The sequence below is a fragment of the Apodemus sylvaticus genome, chromosome 5 (genome assembly GCF_947179515.1).
Source record: "Apodemus sylvaticus chromosome 5, mApoSyl1.1, whole genome shotgun sequence".
Taxonomy (NCBI): Eukaryota; Metazoa; Chordata; class Mammalia; order Rodentia; family Muridae; genus Apodemus; species Apodemus sylvaticus.
In genome coordinates this window covers 157,355,345-157,377,523 of record NC_067476.1, presented here as the reverse complement: position 1 = coordinate 157,377,523, position 22,179 = coordinate 157,355,345, and positions in this window count along the sequence as shown.

The following is a 22,179-nucleotide window of genomic DNA, read 5'->3' as shown; positions in this document are numbered from 1 at the left end:
TAGCCAAATAAGGACCCGAATTCCTGGTGTTCAGACTGGAAGTACAGAGACTTGGGACACAGATGAGTTTGGTTTCTGTCTTGCTTTGGGAGTAAATTATCCCCCACAGCCTCATGCATTCGAACATTCTGTCTCCAGCAGGTGGCACTGTTTTCAGAGACTATGAATCTTCTCAGATGTGGGACCTTCTGGAGGAAGTCTGTCGCTAAGGATGAGGAGTGGCTGTCTAGCCAATCAGAAAGCTCCGAGTCAGCCAATCACAGACACTGTCTCAAAAATAATGTAGAGATGAAAGAAAATAGACCGTGCCCATTGGGCCCTCTCTCTGCTTCCTGCTCTGTTGATAGTCTTATTCCTTATCTTACTCTTTCATGTATATCCCTTAGCAGTCGTCCTTTACAACAATAGAATAAGAATTCTGTTGTCCTAGGTGTCTGAATACCCAAGGTAGTGATGCAGTTGGCTTTCCTTTTGGTCTTCTTACAGGGAGCTTTGAGCTTCTTGGTGTTTTGTCTTTGCTCTTTGGTTCTAGGTTTCCAGATAAAGGGAGTGGAGCCCTTGAGACTAAAGACCTCACATCCTTGATGCCTAAAAGTACTGACCACCGAATACAGCCCTTTGATGCAAGCTGTTGATTAAATAAATGGGATTAAATTAGGTGGAACAGAGCATGATCTTCTGCCAGTTTTAAGAGCTTTCTTCATTTACACGTTTCTAGGCTTAGGCTAATTCTCAAGTGCCCGAGGAATTAAAAGTCTTTGCAATAATCCTTTTGTTCATTTAAACCAATAATTCCCCTTACATAGAATATAGAATCCATTAGGAATCTTTTGAATAATACAAATGCCTTGGAGCCATGCTATCAATATTACCCCAATACCTCAAAGATTGGTTAGAATGGTTTCTCACCCAGTCTTACATCGTGTCTATGTGTCAATACATGACTTCTTCATCAGCACATTTTCCCCATGTTTTCTGGTCAGCACTTCTTCGAGTTATAATTTCTTCAATTATAAAGTAGCCATATCTACTTAGATGCTGGTCAGATCTCTTAATGAGTACGCCTGTCATATTTTAAATACAAAAGGCATTAAAATCCCTTCTATTATTTTTGTATCTCCACTTAACATGCCTTTGCCATACACATTTGTGTGTGGTGTGGAATGTGGTGTGTTTGAGCCTGTAGGTGCTTATGCCCATTTGTGTATTGTGGACATGTCTATTCTCATTACTTTCTGCCTACGCTTTTTGGAGGCGGTGTCTGCGATTGGCTGACCTGGAGCCTCCTGATTGGCTAGGCTGGCCTGCTTGACATGTGAGGCGGTGTCTGTGATTGGCTGACCTAGAGCCTCCTGATTGGCTAGGCTGGGCTGGTTGACATGTGAGGCGGTGTCTGTGATTGGCTGACCTGGAGCCTCCTGATTGGCTAGGCTGGCCTGGTTGACATGTGAGGCGGTGTCTGTGATTGGCTGACCTGGAGCCTCCTGATTGGCTAGGCTGGGCTGGTTGACATGTGAGGCGGTGTCTGTGATTGGCTGACCTGGAGCCTCCTGATTGGCTAGGCTGGACTGGTTGACATGTAAGTGCCCAGGACCATCTTATTTCCCCTTATGCTGGGCTTGCAGCCACTCACACACTCTGCTTCTCCAACGGTGCTAAGGGTCTTGTCTTAAGTCCTCATGATTGTGCATCAGGAACGCGACCATCTGAGCCATTTCTCCATCCTCATCACAGTCGTCAGTATTGTCTTGCCTTGGATTATCTAACTGGCTGGGCTTTCTTTTTAGTTTCCTTACCTCTGACTCTTCTGACATCAGCTCAGCCTTTTCCCCTTTCTGCATCCAGCTGAGCCACAGTAAGACTTCCATCCTCACACCACAGATATTTCTATTCTAATCATGCCCCCCCAATGCCCTCGCAACAAACATACTTAAGAAGAACCAGTCGGGTTTTTTTTATTTCCCCAATTCACTCTTTGGTTTCCTCTTTTCTACACTGAATGGAAATTTGCAGATGGCACGGGGCCCCTCCTCCATGCTAGTCAGATGTGCTGTTATCCATGGGATCTGGGCAGTGCCAGCTTGGTGAAGAGCCGGAAACAATAAAGCCTTTTATCGCAGGCATTGCTTTGTAGGATTGGCATTTCCGAATTTAGGATGGACAGATGTAGCTCTTTGTCCCTCCTCATCTCTCCTCCCGACCTCTGGTTCTGAGCTTTCTTTAATCCATTTGCATTGGTCCATTTCCCAGGACAGCTTTATTAAGCTATAATCTGAGACCTAGCTGAGGATTTCTTGTATTTAAATTCCCAGTGAAGATTTCTTGTGCCTTTGTTGGGCATCCTTTTCACCACTCAGGCTCTCCTGGAATGTGTTTTTCTACTAACATTATGCTCATTGACGTGGACTAGATGCAGGAAATGGAATTCTAGCTATATCCTGGTAAATTCAAGCATGGCACCTGGAGAACAAAGGCAAATATGCTACAGGAAATCAAAAGACTTCCCTGGCTTTATTACATGTGTGGATCACTTGTCAGCTGGCCAGGTTCTGGACTGAGAGTTCTTCAGCTTGCGTGCGAGGACCTCCCTCTGACCTACATCAGTAGTACGGATGCCGTGATGTCAGAGGTGGTACACTGGCTCTTGTGTTCTGTTAAGACCTCTTGTCTCCATCATTCCTCTACCTACTACACTTCCCACCATTCATGGTGTCACTCCCAAGATGCAACAGGCAATTCATGCTGGGAACTATTGATTTCTGTAGCTGCCATAGAGGGTGACCATAAACTGGTAACCATAGACAGACAGTTACAGTCTAAGAGTTTAAGAGTCCACAAGTTTGAAAGCAAAGCATCTCTGCTTTGTTCTGAAGATGTGAGGGAAGCTCATTCCTTGCCCCTCCAGCTTTAGGGCCCCGGCTAACATTGTTCAATCTCCACAGGCTTTTACCACCTCCCCCTCTTCACTACACCCTTTCCTGTGTATCTCTTATGAGGATATTGATCAATGGATCTGGGTCTGAATGATCTAGGATCATATGGTTTCTAGATAGTGTAGCTCAACTTAATTATGTCCAAAGTGACACGTGGGATTATAACCACATGGACATGCTCTGAGAATTAGGATGTAGATATGATTTCTGAGGGAATATCAGGCCGCTCACATGATGTATAATCCTTACCTTTCTTGTTCAAAGTAGAGATCATTCCATTCTAAATGGATAAAGTAGTTGCCTTTAATAGAACTATTATTGGAAAATGAGGATCTCGTTGTCCTCCTTAGATATTAGTGTCCTATAGATGACTGTGCAAGACAATGCTCTCGATCTGTCTGCATCGCTGACTATAGGGAATGAAATAATATTAACACAAGTGTTAGATTCAAGAGTCAGAGCAAAGGAAATAGACTGAAACTAAAATCCAACAGAGTTGAAGTCAAGATAATCCTAAAGAAACCACTGGCGTGGCTGCTGTGCTGTGGGCGTGGCTGCTGTGCCGTGGGCATGGCTGCCACACTGCTATCTACCTGGGTCATGATTGATATTTCTCTGACTTTGTGGATTACACAGGGGCTTTTCCATGTTAGCGATGATTTAGTAAGTCTGGCTGGGGCCAAGCTGTAGTATGCCTGTCTTACTCACTCAGGTAATTACAGCACTGCCTGCCTGTGAACCACACTGTGAGGAGCAAGGACTTAGTTTCATGTGGATAATGAGAATTTTAGAGGTCTTTGGCTGGTCTGTGTGCATTGCCAGGAAACATGACCATCCGCCTGAGAAGAACTGCAGAGTTTGTGCTTTCTTCCTCCAGCTTCACTTAAAAATTCAAATCAAGTTTGCCAGTCATCTGACTTTTCAAAAGAATCTGTATTTTAAAATATAATCTTCATACTTATTAGCACACCAATCAAATTCTAAAACTGTGAAACAACTGGGTGGGTCAATTAAATATGTGTATACACACACACATATACACACATACCTCCCCCACACGGTGTATATGTACATTTGTTTAACCTTGATGAGTGGATAGTTTATGAGGCATTTAATGCCTTGAACACACCTGTTGCTTCCAGTGTTTAAAATAGTAATTATGAAATGACTAAGAGTGATAAACTGAAGGAGGGGGAAAAGGAAGAAGGTGCTGGTCGGAAGCTGCCTGTACTTTGTTTCACTCAGAACTCCGAGTGGGTAGCTATTCAGAGCACACCATGTCAAGAAGGAAATGAGACATTCCAAGGGCTATTAACTACTCCACCAGAGATCCCAGAAGATCGCTGCCACGTTATTCAGTGTCGATATTTATCTAATTTCGGCACATAAGGGCAAATTTAACATGCTCAATGGTCCTCGCACTCACCCTGGCTTGTGAATGTGAGGTTTAATGATCCATTGACAGTGGACTAGGGTGTTATCTTCTACAACAAATGCCTTTGGGAGAGCAGCAGAAAGCAGTTGGCTTTTTAATATATTACACATTCTAAGAATTTGTTTGCAAGTAGAACTCAGGATTAGAGTGTGTTTGTCAGTGTTTTTGAGAGCGTGGGACAAAACCGATCACGGTAACTAGCAAGTCCTCGCCATTTCTCCATCGTCAAGATCTCTGAGCTTAGATCAATGCACCATCTGCTCACAGCTCTGATCAATACCAGTCACCCATGCATGGCTGCATGTTAGAGCATGCACACCCAAAAAGAACCCGGACTTCTTGGCGGGATTACAGGATCTTGATTCTGAGGTGTCCAAAGTGTCCCACAGGGATATGAGTGCAGAACCCCGTGGGCTACAGACTGATCAGCTGCCAAAGGTGCAGCCGATAAAGTAACTGTGTGTGCAACTTTCCACATGAAAGTCATAGATCTGCACTGAGGTGATCTCTGCAGTGGAGCACAGGGAGAGGTTTTAAGAAACAGAAGGGCAAGCACTGTAATACAACTGGATATGCCACAATAAGTTTTGTTAAGACTACTTAAGGTGTTTCTGAAAACCCGAAACAACTGTTCTGGTCTCACCCGAGAGCCCAGAATTGAAAGGGGCTGAGGCTCTGGGGCTCAGGATCTGTGCCTAGCTGAAGTCTTTGTGAACTTTGTGCAGGTGTTAGAGAGGTGATACCCCATGATGTGTATTTTGATTTTAAAAATTGTATTTGACTGATTTTAAGGATTTTCTTCTTTAAGCAACTACAAAGAAAGAACAAGCAAAATTAGAAGGGCCCAGCGTTCAGCCTACAAACATCACATTTTCAAAAACATGTAAATATTAACAGAAAAAAATTTTTTTTGCACTTTTTGAGACAGGGTCTCATTATTTAGCCCTGAGAGCCCTAGCTATACTAGAACCCTCTGTGTCAACCAGGCTGGTCTTGAACTCATAGAGATCCTTCTGCCTCTGCCTCTGCCTCCCAAGTTCTGGCATCAAAGGTGTGTGCCACCATCCACAGCTTTAAAGTAAACGAGTATTAAAAAGGGAATGAAGCACATAGCTTTGTTTAAGTGCACAGCTGATGCTACACTGACAGTATTAAGCTTTGCCAATCCCACTTAGTCCACAGTGGCCTCTTGGAACTCTTGTCTGTTCATTTGTTTGTTTGATACAGTCTCATGCTGTATCCCAGGCTGGTCCCAAAGGCATAGTAATCCTCCTTCCTTAGTCCTTGAGTATGGAATTATAGATATGACCTACTATACCTAGTGCAAGAAAAATTCTGAATTAAGAGGGATTCCAAGACTTGTTAGGGGAGCACTGTTGAAGGGACAGGGCTGTGGTAGATCACCAGTGTCTGTCTGAGTCACAGGAAGGGGGCAGAGGCAATCTGTGCATCATGCAATGCATGGGTGCTTTGTAGTTATACTTAAAGGATCCTCTTAAAACTGGGTAACTGTAAGAATTCTCTTACCTTAAACTTTATAATGAAAGCTATGAGGCTGATTGAAGATTTCTGAGTCCCCCTCCAATGGAAGAGAACTTAAGGTAACTTGTTAAATAAGTGGCAGTGATTACGATAAATACAGGGCAAGGGGAAGGTTTCAGTGCCAACACGAGAAGTGAATATGTGTAAGATTCTCATCAATCTTCAGATGTGAAAATTGCTTTAGTGCAGCCCATTCGAGGCAGTGTCATGGTAACAACACATGACAACGTTTAATGGCTTAGATGTGAGCTTACCAGGCAGTTGTGTGGGACTGTCCTATCTGTTGTGACCATCTTGCGGTTCCAGAAAGACCACACCAGGCCAAACTTTTCCATGTGAGGTTTATTGAGAGAGGAAAGGGCAAGGTGGCAGTGGAAAGAGAAGGGAGGAGAGAAAGAGAGAGAGAGAGAGAGAGAGAGAGAGAGAGAGAGAGAGAGAGAGAGAGAGAGAGAGGAGAGAGATAGAGAAAGAGAGAGAGAGACAGAGACAGAGACACACAGAGAGAGACAGAGATGAGAGGGGCCTTTCTTTATATGTAGATGGTGACATAGTCACAGGTAAAGGTAGGAGATTAGCCAAGTGGATTCTGGGAATATGGTGGCTATTGCCTTAGCAACAGGTGTGCAGGTCATGCTGTCACCTATGTGATGTCACAGGTTTCAGAGGTCCTGATACCAACACTACCCAAAGGCTGCTTATACATCTTGATGATAAAGACAGACAAACCTGAGCCTCTGGAAGTTTCAACTTTTTCCAGGTTGCAAGTTGTCAGTTTGTCCACCATGGTAGTTAGAATGTCCCCAAGCTGTGTACACATTGGACCTCGAAGCCTTTGAACATGAAGACGACGAGTCATAGGGATTGTCTTAGGTTATCCCCAGAGGCCCATTAATCACACAGGCCCTTAAAGCAGTTACCCTTGTCTACCTAGAGGCAGAGATAAGGAGAGGAAACAGTGAGAAGAGTGCAAAGTGACTGGAGAGAGCTTTGTGCAAGGCCTACAACGTGACGGGGAAGCCCCTGAGAGCAGACGTCTGCTCATCGTCTCCAGGGAGAGGACGCAGGCCCTGTCGGTGCCAGCAGCTCAGTTTAACTGGCAGCCCGTGGAGTCTCAGAGTAGACTCTTCCTTAAAGCCTGGCCATCATATTGATTTTAGCTTTGTGAATCCTCAGCTGAGGCCCCTCTAGATCACCATCTTGTGCTTAGATTTCTAATCTGTGGGTCTGTGAAGAGTTTATGAGTTTAGCGATGAACTTAGTTAATTAGTTTATGAGTTTAGCAATGAACTTGTAAACATTAAAAACCAGTAAGTATCACATGGTCTTGAAAGCCAAAGGTCTTATCATTGGCCCGATCATGTCTGACAGACCCCAAATCCCAGGCTGGCTCGGTTTCATCAACTGTGTCATAGCCACTTGAGGCTGGTGGACTCTCCTTAGCCACTATCCTCTGAAGGTGACACTAGCAGGGTCCAGAAGATGGCTCAGAGGGTACAAAGGCATGGACATGCCAACCCAAAGACTAGAACCAAATTTCAGATCCATAAAGATCCATATGTGGTGGTAAGATCTGTAATGTCAGTACTCTCATGGAGAGATGAGGGCTTAGAGGCAAAAGAATCACCTAAAAAGTCACAGGCCGATTGTCGGCGGTGGCGGCGGTGGCGGCGGCGGCAGCAGTAGCTGGTCCAGCTGAAGGGCCATCAGCGGTGGAACCAAGGCGACACAGGGTCCAGTTAGGCCCCACGACCACTGACCTTCGCTGACCAGCCGGGCGGCAAGCAGCTGCGGTTCTGCGGAGCCTTTCGCTGCACGGAAGCCACTTCAGAACTCGGCTCCAGAGATCGGACAGACTGAGGTACACAAACATAATCCTAGGCCCAACACCGCAGGGGTCTGAGTCTGACGGGCGTTGGCCTGCACCCAGGCCCTGGCCATCGGGGCGCCAACCTAGCCAGGAGGTTTTTTTGCCCTGGCCGGCGCACAAGCCGCCATTTTGCCTACAGGACCCAGAGTGCTCGGGAGGGCAGAGACTGCTAACAAGCGTAGCCTGAGGCTAACAAAACGGGGGTCTAGGCCCCAAAAGGCACAGGACTGACCCCAAGAACTGGGCGGCTTGGTGGGCCATCTGTGTGTCAACCCGCCCAGGAGGTTATTAGCACAACAGACTCTCCCGGTGCTTTCGGGGAGCGCGGACGCGCACGCCCGCCATCCGGGTCACCTGGCGGACCCAACTAACAGTCATAGCCCTAGGGGAACTTTGCTCGGACCTTGGCCTCCCAGGCTTTTGCCTGGACTCAGGGCCTGGGCGACAAGGCTAACCTAGTGTGCGCCAGCACGGTTGGGGAAATCGGCTGCCCAGCGGAGTGAGCGGAACACAGGGGAGGTCACAGCAGCATACACCTTCGGAGCTCCCTGGGGGTGGACACGGGTTCCATCTGGTCCACAGACACAATCTGGGGCAAGGCCTCAGGCAGAAGCCCTCAGGTCAACTCTCTCTGCTTCAGATCAGCCTGGGCGGCCACACCACATCTCCAGGTCCCTCAAGAGGCTAGTGGGGGCTTCCGGGCGGCCAGCTGGGAGAAGTCGGTGTGCTCCAATAAATCCTGCGGGCCCCAGCGGGAGCCTTCAGGTGCCTGCTTCGGGATCTGAACAGCCTGGACAGCAGCACCCTGTCTACAGGCAGTGCAGGGTGTAAGCTGTGCACCAGAGGCCAACGGGGAAGGGGTAGCTTGCACTGGTGAGTCCAGCACTGACAAGACCAAGTAACACCAGTGAGAGCTAGATGGCAAAAGGAAAACGCAGGAACGACACTAACAAAAATCAAGGCAATATGGCAACATCTGAACCCAATTCTCCTCTACCAGCATGTCCTGGATACCCCATCACACCAGTAAAACAAGATTTGGATTTAAAATCACTGGTCATGATGCTGGTACAGGAACACATGAAGGACATACATAAAGAAATTCAGGAGAAAATGGATCAAAAGTTAGAAGCCCTTGCAAGGGAAACACAAAAATCATTGAAAGAAATCCAGGAGAATACAAAAGCCAACAAGGAGGAAATGCAAAAAACACTTAAAGAAATACAGAAGAACTTTGGTCAACAGGCTGAGGTCATGAAAGACGAAACACAAAAATCTCTTAAAGAAATACAGGAGAACTTTGGTCAACAGGCTGAGGTCATGAAAGAAAAAACACAAAAATCTCTTAAAGAATTACAGGAAACCACAAACAAGCAAGTGAAGGAGCTAAGCAAAACCATCCAGGATCTAAAATCAGAAGTAGAAACAACTAAGAAAACTCAAAAGGAGACAACTTTGGAGATAGAAAGCCTTGGGAAGAAATCAGGGGACAGAGATGCAAATATCAACAACAGAATACAAGAAATAGAAGAAAGAATCTCAGATGCTGAAGATTCCATAGAAACCACGGACTCAACAGTTAAAGAAAATGCAAAATGCAAAAAGTTTGTAACCCAAAATATCCAGGAAATCCAGGACACAATGAGAAGACCAAACCTAAGGATTATAGGCATAGATGAGAGTGAAGATTTACAACTTAAAGGGCCAGCAAATATCTTCAATAAAATTATGGAAGAAAACTTCCCTAACCTAAAGAGAGAGATGCCCATGAATATACAAGAAGCCTACAGAACTCCAAACAGACTGGACCAGAACAGAAATACTTCCCCGTCACATAATAATCAAAACACCAAATGGTCTAAACAAAGAAAGAATATTAAAGGCAGTAAGAGAAAAAGGCCAAGTAACATATAAAGGAAGACCTATCAGAATCACAGCAGACTTTTCACCTGAGACTATGAAGGCTAGAAGGTCCTGGGCAGATCTCATGCAGACTCTAAGAGAACACAAATGCCAACCAAAACTACTATATCCAGCAAAACTCTCAATCACCATAGATGGAGAAACTAAGATATTTCACATCAAAACCAAGTTCACCCAATATCTATCCACAAACCCAGCCCTAAAAAGGATAATAGGAAGACAACACCAATACAAGGAGGGAAACTTCACCCTGAAAAAAGCAAGATTGTAACCTTTCATCAAACCCAAAAGAAGTTAAGCAATCAAATTTAAAAAATAACGTCAAAAATGATAGGAAGTAACAATCACTATTCCTTAATATCTCTTAACATCAATGGACTCAATGCCCCAATAAAAAGACACAGACTAACTGACTGGATACGTAAACAGGACCCTACATTTTGCTGCTTACAGGAAACACACCTCAGGGTCAAAGACAAACACTACCTTAGAGTAAAAGGCTGGAAGACAATTTTACAAGCAAATGGTCTCAGGAAACAAGCTGGAGTAGCCATTTTAATATCAGATAAAATTGACTTTCAACCCAAAGTCATCAAAAGAGACTCTGAGGGACACTTCTTGCTGGTCAAAGGAAAAATACAACAAGAAGAACTCTCAATCCTGAACATCTATGCTCCAAATGCAAGGGCACCCTCTTTCGTAAAAGAAACTTTATTAAAACTCAAAGCACACATTGCACCTAACACAATAATTGTGGGTGACTTCAACACTGCACTTTCCTCAATGGATCAGGAAAACAGAAACTAAACAAGGACACAATGAAACTAATTGAAGCTTTGGACCAATTAGATTTAACTGATATATATAGAACATTCTATCCTAAAACAAAAGAATATACCTTTTTTTCAGCACCTCATGGTACCTTCTCCAAAATCGACCATATAATTGGTCACAAGACAGACCTCAACAAATATAAGAAGATCGAACTAATCCCATGCCTCCTATCTGATCACTATGGAGTAAAAGTGGTCTTCAATAGCAACAGAAACAATAGAAAACCCACATACACGTGGAAATTGAACAATACTCTACTCAATGATACCTTGGTCAAGGAAGAAATAAAGAAAGAAATTAAAGACTTTTTAGAACACAATGAAAATGAAAATACAACATATCCAAATCTATGGGACACAATGAAAGCAGTGCTAAGAGGAAAACTCATAGCCCTGAGTGCCTCCAAAAAGAAAATGGAGAGAGCATACATTACCAACTTAATGACACACCTGAAAGCCCTAGAACAAAAAGAAGCTATTTCACCCAGGAGGAGTAGAAGGCAGGAAATCATCAAACTCAGGGCCGAAATCAATCAAGTAGAAACAAAGAGAGCCATACAAAAAATCAACAAAACCAGGAGCTGGTTCTTTGAGAAAATCAACAAGATAGATAAACCCTTAGCCAGACTGACCAAAGGGCACAGAGAAAGTATCCAAATTAACAAACTTAGAAATGAAAAGGGAGACATAACAACGGAAACTGAGGAAATCCAAAAAATCATCAGATCCTACTACAAGAGCCTGTACTCAACACAACTGGAGAATCTGGAGGAAATGGACAATTTCCTTGACAGATACCAAATACCAAAATTAAATCAGGACCAACTAGACCATCTGAACAGTCCCATACAGCCTAAAGAAATAGAAGGAGTCATAGAAAGTCTTCCAACCAAAAAAAGCACAGGACCAGATGGTTTCAGTGCAGAATTCTACCAGACCTTCAAAGAAGAGTTAACACCAATACTCTTCAAACTATTCCACAAAATAGAAACAGAAGGAACACTACCCAATTCCTTCTACGAAGCCACAATTACGCTGATACCAAAGCCACACAAAGATCCAACAAAGAAAGAGAACTTCAGACCAATTTCCCTTATGAACATTGATGCAAAAATACTCAATAAAATTCTTGCCAACCGAATCCAAGAACACATCAAACGATCATCCACCATGATCAAGTAGGCTTTATCCCGGGAATGCAGGGTTGGTTCAATATACGGAAATCCATCAATACAATCCACTACATAAACAAACTCAAAGAACAAAACCACATGGTCATTTCATTGGATGCTGAAAAAGCATTTGACAAAATTCAGCATCCTTTCATGCTTAAAGTCTTGGAGAGAACAGGAATTCAAGGCCCATACCTAAACATAGTAAAAGCAATATACAGCAAACCGGTAGCCAGCATCAAACTAAATGGAGAGAAACTTGAAGCAATCCCAGTGAAATCAGGGACCAGACAAGGCTGCCCCCTTTCTCCTTATCTTTTCAATAATTGTACTTGAGGTACTAGCTCGGGCAATTCGACAACATAAGGAGGTCAAAGGGATACAAATTGGAAAGGAGGAAGTCAAACTATCATTATTTGCAGACGACATGATAGTCTACCTAAGTGACCCAAAAAACTCCACTAGAGAGCTCCTACAGCTGATAAACAACTTCAGCAAAGAGGCAGGTTATAAAATCAACTCAAGCAAATCAGTGGCCTTCCTATACTCAAAGGATAAGCAGGCTGAGAAAGAAATTAGGGAAATGACCCCCTTCACAATAGCCACAAACAGTATAAAGTATCTTGGGGTGACTCTTACCAAACATGTGAAAGATCTGTATGACAAGAACTTCAAGACTCTGAAGAAGGAAATGGAAGAAGACCTCAAAAAATGGGAAAACCTCCCATGCTCATGGATCGGTAGAATCAATATAGTTAAAATGGCCATTTTGCCTAAAGCACTATACAGATTCAATGCAATACCCATCAAAATCCCAACTCAATTCTTCACAGAGTTAGAAAGAGCAATTATCAAATTCATCTGGAACAACAAAAAACCCAGGATAGCTAAAACTATTCTCAGCAACAAAAGAAAATCTGGGGGAATCAGTATCCCTGACCTCAAGCAATACTATAGAGCAATAGTGTTAAAAACTGCATGGTATTGGTACAGTGACAGGCAGGAGGATCAATGGAACAGGATTGAAGATCCAGAAATGAACCCACACACCTATGGCCACTTGATCCTCGACAAAGAGGCTGAAAACATCCAATGGAAAAAAGATAGCCTTTTCAACAAATGGTGCTGGTTCAACTGGAGGTCAGCATGCAGAAGAATGCGAATTGATCCATCCTTGTCTCCTTGTACTAAGCTCAAATCCAAATGGATCAAGGACCTCCACATAAAGCCAGACACTCTGAAGCTAATAGAAAAGAAACTGGGGAAGACCCTTGAGGACATCGGTACAGGGAGAAAGTTTCTGAACAGAACACCAATAGCGTATGCTCTAAGAGCAAGAATTGACAAATGGGACCTCATAAGGTTACAGAGTTTCTGTAAGGCAAAGGACACCATCAAGAGGACAGATCGGCAACCAACAAATTGGGAAAAGATCTTCACCAATCCTACATCAGATAGAGGGCTAATATCCAATATATATAAAGAACTCAAGAAGTTAGACTCCAGAAAACCAAACAACCCTATTAAAAAATGGGGTACAGAGTTAAACAAAGAATTCTCACCTGAAGAACTTCGGATGGCGGAGAAGCATCTTAAAAAATGCTCAACTTCATTAGTCATTAGGGAAATGCAAATCAAAACAACCCTAAGATTTCATCTTACACCAGTCAGAATGGCTAAGATTAAAAATTCAGGAGACAGCAGGTGTTGGAGAGGGTGCGGAGAAAGAGGAACACTCCTCCACTGCTGGTGGGGTTGCAAATTGGTACAACCACTCTGGAAATCAGTCTGGCGGTTCCTCCGAAAACTGGGCACCTCACTTCCAGAAGATCCTGCTATACCACTCCTGGGCATATACCCAGAGGATTCCCCACCATGTAATAAGGATATATGCTCTACTATGTTCATAGCAGCCCTATTTATAATTGCCAGATGCTGGAAAGAACCCAGGTATCCCTCAACAGAAGAGTGGATGCAAAAAATGTGGTATATCTACACAATGGAGTACTATTCAGCCATTAGAAACAATGAATTCATGAAATTCTTAGGCAAATGGATGGAGCTAGAGAACATCATACTAAGTGAGGTAACCCAGACTCAAAAGGTGAATCATGGTATGCACTCACTAATAAGTGGTTATTAACCTAGAAAACTGGAATACCCAAAACATAATCCACACATCAAATGAGATACAAGAAGAAAGCAGGAGTGGTCCCTGGTTCTGGAAAGACTCAGTGAAACAGTATTTGGCAAAACCAGAACGGGGAACTGGGAAGGGGTGGGAGGGAGGACAGGGGAAGAGAAGGGGGCTTACGGGACTTTCGGGGAGTGGGGGGGAGGCTAGAAAAGGGGAAATCATTTGAAATGTAAAGAAATTATATCGAATAAAAAAAAAGATATGAATAAGATAAAAATAGAAAAAAAAAAGTCACAGGCCAGCTAGCCTGGCATACATAGCCCGGCAGCAAAGGCAGGAAGAGAGATCCCATCTCAACAAGGCAGAAGGCCTAAATGACTCTAGAGTGTTGTCCTCTGAGCTACACACACACACACACACACACACATACACACCTTGCACACCCTCCACAAGTACACACACACCACAAATGCATCAGTAAGTAAATAAATGAACATGCTCAGACTATATCTTGAGCCAATGAATCTGCCCCTTTACAGAGTGGGTGGAGCGACAGAGCAGAACAACAGAGGTTGACACTTGGCTTCCATTTGCACATGTAGACATGTGCACACACATGCACACATACCTCAAATGGATAAATAAGTAAATAAACATGAGCCTGTTGGTTGAGCACTTGGAAACCTCAGCTTCTGCAGAGAAAAGTATATCCACTCATGCAGGAGCTCTGAAAACAAGGCCTGTTTGTGTGCATGTCACTTCTTCCAAGACGTTATTGGTTATTAGCTATATTAGTTGCATAACCTAATTAACTGTAAAGAATACTAGGAATTTGTGTGTGTGTGTGTGTGTGTGTTCAGGGAGAAGAAATGATCAGAGTGTGTTAACCAACCTTTACCATAAATACATTGTTTGTAGAATGCCTCATCATGGATCTGGAGAGAGGGAGGCTTTCCTCTGTGGTGATGGGGGGTCTTTTAGTCGTCTGTCTTGCTGATCATCTCCTAATTCCTGCGCAGCGTTGGACCTCTGCCCTCTCTGCTTCTGTGCCTGGATTGCTGCTGTGTTCTCTCAGAGCTCTTTTCTGTATGAAAACCACTCCTGATTCCTTTATACACATGGCTCCAGGGTAGTTTTTAAACGGAGGTGGGGTTTTCTCCTTTCTGTCTCTCATTTTGGTCCCACAGTGCTTTGGTGACAGAGGGATGGGGACAGGCTTAATTTGGACTTCCCTCTCCCCCTACTTTGAATGCAGTGTCTTGAGCCTCCACACTACCACCAAGTTAGCTCCTTTGCAGTGTGTCCTCCGCAGCACCTCTGCTCTCCGTACCCCTGCTGGGGATGTGTTTGTCTGGTGTCTGTGAGCCTCAGGGAAGTCTGCAGAAACAGCAGAGGACCATCGTGTCAGATCACGCCTTCCTCAAGGTTTTAATAATTGAATAGATTTAGCAACTACATTGTCTGGTATAAGGAGTTTTAGCCCCAGCACCAATGCCATTTGGGGAAGAATGCACAGTCGGTATCTATGAGAGAGGGAAAGCACAGAAACTAGAGAGGGTTTTGTGGTGTCCCCAGAGTCTGCAGACTGCATGCCCATATCAGTGCAAATGGTCAGGGCGCATCTAGAAAGCCCGGTTCTACCGACAAGCCCTGAAATTTCGTTCTTATGTTTGCTTTAGTGGTCTTCGGGGCACAAATACAACTCAACTTCTATGTCTATTATTGGGGGATTAAAATACCCCCAAGTTGAGAATTACTCACCTTCTACAAACCCACTTGGTCTATTGGCTGCATCTCACTCATCTGTGATCACTGGTCCACTTGTTTACGTGAACTTGCATGAAGTGGAGAACTCAGCAGCATGAGCTAGTTCCGTGATAACGGAACACTATTTCTATGCTCTGCAATGAACTACGTGTGGTCGGCACTCCGAGACCCTGCAAGGTCCTTTCTCTCACTGGAAAAACCCTAATTAAATAAGCGAGTTCGGCTGGGAGATTTGTAGTCATTAGTGGACTCCTCCAACCGCTGTGCTCACAGCTAAGCAGAATGAGCAAACACTGCCTTGTCTGGGCCCACAGTGCTGAGTGGCAGGAGGCAGGCATCGCAGTAGCCTGTCTGTGTACTCTGTGCCTCTGAGAAAACATGGCGCTAAGGAAGTCTGGGTGTTGGCAAAGCTGCCCTCCTCCGGGAGGTTCCGAGGACATCTGCCCAGTCCTTGCTTATGCTCTGGATGCGGCGGGTTTTGCCTTTTGTCTCCACTTTCTTCTGAGCCCATGCCTCGTCCTCTGTGTTGGTCCTCACCTCTCCTTTATTTGCTTTTGTTCAGCAGTCCTAGGGCTCCAAGGTCTCTAATTTGAGCATGCGCATGGGAGGATCTCTGTCATCTGTGCATCACCACCACCACCACCACCGCCACCACCACCACCGCCACCACCACCAGCGCCACCACCACCGCCACCACCACCACTGCCACCACCACCGCACTCCGCACCCGCCCCAACTTTGATTTGAGCATGCGCATGGGAGGATATCTGTCGCCCATGTATCCTGCTCTCTCTCCCTCTGGGTCATTCTTTGTCATTCCTTAGTTCTCCTAGTTTCAAATGCACCATATGCAATCTCACCAAATCTTTCAAAAACATTTTTTTTTTCATTTTCAGTTTTTAAACATTACTTATGTTTAAAAACATGGGCATGGGCGCATATACTCTGACAAAAGTCAGAGGGCAGTTTGCAGAAGTCAGTCCCTTCTTTCAACATAAGAGTTCTGGGATCGAACTCAGGTTGTCAGGCTTGGCAGCAGGCTCCCTCACCTGCTGAGCCATCCTGTCAGCCCACCTCCAGATTTGTAAATCCTTGACTATCTTCATTTATTTTCAAATGTATGACTCCCATACATTGTTTCAAAATCTTCGGGTACAGGAAAATATTTAATATATTTGATTAGGTTGAATTACATCCTAATTTCTTCCTCATATTGAGAAATTCAATCCTAAAATGTTTGGAGGGGCAGGGTATGCAGTCTCTAATCTCTCAGAAATTTCAGTATCTTCTCTCTTTCTCTCTCTCTCTCTCTCTCTCTCTCTCTCTCTCTCTCTTTCTCTCTCTCTCTCTCTGTGTGTGTGTTTGTGTGTGTGTGTGTGTATGTCCATCTGTTTCTCTATGTCCATCTGTCTCTCTGTGTCCTTCTGTCCCTTTGAGTCCATCTGTTTCTCTGTAAATCTGTCTGTGTCCATCTGTCTCTCTGTGTCCATCTGTCTCTCTGTGTCCATCTGTCTTTCTGTGTCTAACTATGTCTCTGTATCCATTTGTCCCTTCAGTTCATCTATCTCTCTGTGTACATCTATCTCTCTATATCATCTGTCTCTCCATCTGTCTTTGTATGTTCATCTGTTTCTCTGTGTCCATCTGTCTCTCTGTGTCTTTTTGTCTCTCTGTGTGACTTTCTCTGTCTCTGTTCCTCCCTTTCTCTCTCTCTCTCTCTCTCTCTCTCTCTCTCTCTCTCTCTCTCTCTCTCTCTCTCTCTTCTCTCTCTCACACACACACACACACATGTACACACATGCTCACGCATGCCCCTTTCCCCACTTCCCTCTCTCGTAACTTGTTCTTCCCTGTGATAATAAAGGTTTGGGGGAGAATGCATGTTTTACAACTGGCAAATTTATGTTCCAATTTGTGTGGATCTAAAATAGTCAAAGGGCCCTGCCTCTTTATGGAACCAGATGGCGAACAGCATCGGCGGGCACTCCCGGCAAAGTGTGTAGGTCAGTGAATTCTTCCCACATTACGATGCGCTGGGGATGACCCTCATGAATTTCATTCTGCGACCTTTTGCAGCTGCCGGCTCTCAATAATTTTTACCTGTTTTGATATTTTCCAAAATTGCTGAGGACATTGTGATATAAAGAACTGGAAAATATGCATAAGCCTAGCACGGTGAGTGGTGGTCCACGAGGGTCAAGTGGTGTGAGAGCGAGGTGGCGTGCTGTGATACCTGAGGGTCGGTAGACTCAGGAGGTGATGTCAACTTTGAAATTAAGCAGTGCTGTGATTTGCATTGATTCATTTTTAATCGTAGTGACCAACTATCTCAACAGTTCCAAATTCCTTAAAAGATTATCCCTTTTTTCCCCGTTTGCCAAAGTGGGGGCATGGGTTACATCATTGAGAACCTATCTATTTCCCAACTATCTTTCTGACACTAGGCCTGTGCCAACCCTTTAAATCTTGGAGCAAAAGCGGGAAAACAAAAAAATTTTTACTAACTAACAAACAAAGGCAAAGTCATTTCCACGTCCTTGTCTTGGGTTGTGGCTTCTCTGTCCCTTGTTGAGGGTTTCATGCTGTAACACACACACACACACACACACACACACACACACACGTAAATGGATGAGGCAGGCAGGCAACAAAAACATCTCATTTTATTGCACTCTAAATATTTTACATTTTTTTTATATCCTTACAGAATGGCTTCATAGATCATTTTATAAAAATGGCTCTCCTTGCAGATTTACTTCAAGATGGAAAAACTGTCTTATTTTCAACGTGGTCATTTGTATCTACAGCACTCTATTCTGTTAAACAGCCTTAATAAAAATGATATTATCCTTTTATATGGATACACATTGTCTTTTCTTGAGTAAAACGGTAAAAAGAAATGGAGCCAAAGAAAGTCTTTCCTGGGGTGGAAAGTCGTTCCAAATGTGTGATTATTTATACTGTCGTTCCTGTCATGAATGGCGATCATCTTGAATTTCTTCAATATTTAGACTAAGAAACCAAACTAAGCCACCTCTTTCTCTCAGCGTGAGCCACTTTTGAAGATACAGATGGAGCTGTGCTCTGCATGGGAGCCCTCATCTTGCTTGGAAATCGATGTGTTGAGGACTCCTGTACAGGTGGCCTCAGGCCTATTAACAACCACGGTATGGTAGGATGGATGACACTTCCTTGTGCAGGATCCATAAGCAAGCACCTTTGCTCATTCAGAGTCTTCTAAGTGAAGCTAGAAGGACTAGAAAGACGGAGCCGGAGGTCCCCAGATTCCCCTTGAATTCCTCTCTGACCCCCATTGTCATATTCCTTTCACATGTCCCTTTCTCTGTCATCACCCTAGGGAAGCACCTTGGCTACCCAACATCCCGACAGGACTGTGGTCATATCTGCAGAAATTCCTGCCCTGTGGCTTTTGGAAGATTGTCAGGCTAGACAGAGCAGAATCAGGACCGATTCTTAACCATAAAGGCATTCTGAACGTGGAACTGGGTTTTGAACCTGAGACATGGACTCAAGTGTCAAGTGTCCCCGCTCCATCAAACATGCCTCTGTTAATGGGATCACCTGGTCTTCCATGGCTCTGGGAGGCCCAGCATCTCAATGAGCCTCATGCGGTCTGTTCAAACCCCCTAACTCCACACTGGATAGTTTCCATTCCTACCTTTTATGGTCTGATCTTTGTTTATAGATTTATAATTTGTTATCCTTTAATTTCTCCATCAGCCTAGACATAAAAACCACAACAAAACAATAAGACACCTTCCCTCAAATATAGTTTAATTTTATCTATTGATTTTCTTACTCATTAAACATTAACTCATAAATATCACATCCCGTTCCTCACCGTGACATCTAATTTATAGCTGAGAGTTTGGAGCGTCTTTCTCAAGCCATCCGATATATCCCTTTCCAAGTCACCTTTAACATATGTATCACATTTCATTTCATCTGAACATATTTATTATTTGTATAAAACACGGAGCCGGTGAGATGGATCTGTGGGTAAAGGTGCTTGGGCCTCTACCTGATGATTGTATGAGTTCAATCTGTGGAACACATGTGGTGGAAGGGGAGGAGCCACTTTTGTATGTCGTCCTATGACCTCCACATGTACACTGTGGCATCTGTGTGAGTCCGTATAGACACAGCACACGCACAACAATTACACAAATATAAAATAAAGGTACAACAAGCACCGTGAATCCATTGCAAATAACCAACCCGTATCTTAGGGCTCACTAAGAACGCATGACTTCAATATTGTAGTTCATATTTACAATTGTTCTATTCACTTTCCATCAAAATTTGAGTTTGTGAGGAAAAGACCTTACCAGTTACTTTTATTATCGTGATAGTAAAATACCCGACAAAAGCAACTTAAAGGAGGAAAGGCTTATTTTCTTTCATAGTTTAAAGATGGAGTCTGTTCTGGCAGAGAATCACAGTAGTAGGAGCATGAGGCAGCTTTTGTGCAGTCCCGGCCTCCAGCCCACGGAGTCATCTCAGGTAACCCGGCCGACATGACAGACAGCACCAACCATCAACTGTAGTATCTGTTTCTGTGCCTCCAATCTTTGGACCAAAGTCAAAGTTTAAGAATAATATCCAAAATGTAGAAGAAAATTTTTTGCAGAGCCAGGTACATTTTCAAATCCTTTCCTCGGATGTGAGTCGGTTCGTTTGTCTTCCAGTAAAATCCCCCGGGTAGCGCCAGTCGTTGCTGCATACGGATGGACAGGCCCCAGCTAGTTAGTGGCACGGACAGGGCTGCTCGGGACCTTGCCGGCTGTGCTGGATGGTTTGTGTTCCTAACTGAAGCTGGAACTGCGCTTCGCTTTGCTTCGTATCCTCTGGCTCCATGGCGCCTTTTCCTCGGGGAAATCCCTCGAGGGATTCATTCAAGTGCTTGACTTTGCGCTGTTTTCCCAGTCCCAGAAGTATCCTGAGTTTTCACTTTAAAAACGGAGAGAAGACCCCCAGAGAATATTGCATTTGTGGTGCTTCTTGTGCGCACATTCAAGCAGCATACACCTCGGATACGGAGTTCATCAGCAGCACAAGGTCTGCAAGAGACTCGTGAGGTCATTTACTCCCACGGCTTCTGCGTGGTTTGCAGTCAGAGTTTAGTTGGAGACAATGCTGAGTCTTTCTACCTGGTGGCTTTTCCAGCATGCTTTTCTGTGAAATAGTTCGTCCATTTACTCATAGACTCTTTTTCAATATTGCAACCTAAATAGCAACTCCAATATCCTTGTCACTTAAGCAGAAGAACAGGGTGAAGCTGAGAGGATGTGTAAGACCCGGGTGGGGTGGGGGACTAGGTCAATGCCTCTCAACCTTACTAATGCTGCGACCCTTCAATATAGTTCCCCATGTTGTGGTCTCCCCCAACTATTAAATCATTCCGTTGCTACCTCATAACTGTAATCCTGCTACTGTTTTGAATCATAATGTAAATATCTGATATGCAGAATATCTGATATGTGACCCCCAAAGGGGTCAAGATCTACAGGTTGGGAACATTGGACTAGAGTGTTGTGGCCGGCATGAGTGTCCCCCACAGGCCTAAGTGGCACTGTTGGGACATGGTAGAACCTTTAAGAGGTGGCAGCTAGAGGGAGGTCTTTGAGTCACTTGATGAATGAACAGTGGGATCTCACATCTTTTATTTCATTTGCGTCCTTGTGGTGAGGTTGGCAAATCTTCCCCCGCATGCTCCCTCCACGGCACGGTGTCCCACACCCATCAGAAACCATCATGGATTCCAGTCTCCCAATCAGAGCAGCGTCTTTGCTTTTCATAAGCTCATTCTCACAGGGATTCTGCTGTCGTGATAGGAGCCTGGCAAGCACGTCTGCTTGTGTCTGCAAGTGGCGTGTCTGCAGCACCCGCTGCCCACTCAGCCCAGCGCCCTTCTCGTTCTCCTGGTGCGGCTGTGCACAGAACAAAGCCCTGCCTTTTGGCTGCTCTTGTTACAGTGGAGGAGCACACACACACAGTGCTGGCACATGCTGAGAGCTCACTGCCTTTCTGGCTCTTCCTAATGAGATGTCTTCGGTCAAAAAGCTTCTCTGCTGTGACCACGCTTAGACTATCAGGATGCTGCCTTTTTTCCCCTTTAATAGAAAAATTGTCTTTTATTAGGTATTTTCTTTATTTGCTTTTCAAATATTATCCCCTTTCCACGTTGCCCCTCAAAAACAGCCTATCCCATCCCCCTTCCCCTGTTCTAACCCACCCACTCCTGCTTCCCTGACCTGGCATTCCCCTACCCTGGGGCAATGAGCATCCATAGGTCTAAGGGCCTCTCCTCTCACTGATGTCCAACCAGGCCATCCTCTGCTACCCATGTGCCTGGAGCCATGGGTCCCTCCATGTGTACTCTCTGGTTGGTGGTTAAGTCCCTGGGAGCTCTAGGGTACTGGTTGGTTCATATTGTTGTTCCTCCTATGGGGCTGCAAACCCCTTCAGCTCCTTTCTCTAGTTCCTCCATTGGGGACCCTGTGCTTGGTTCAATGGTTGGCTGAGAGTGGCCCCTCAGTATTTGTCATG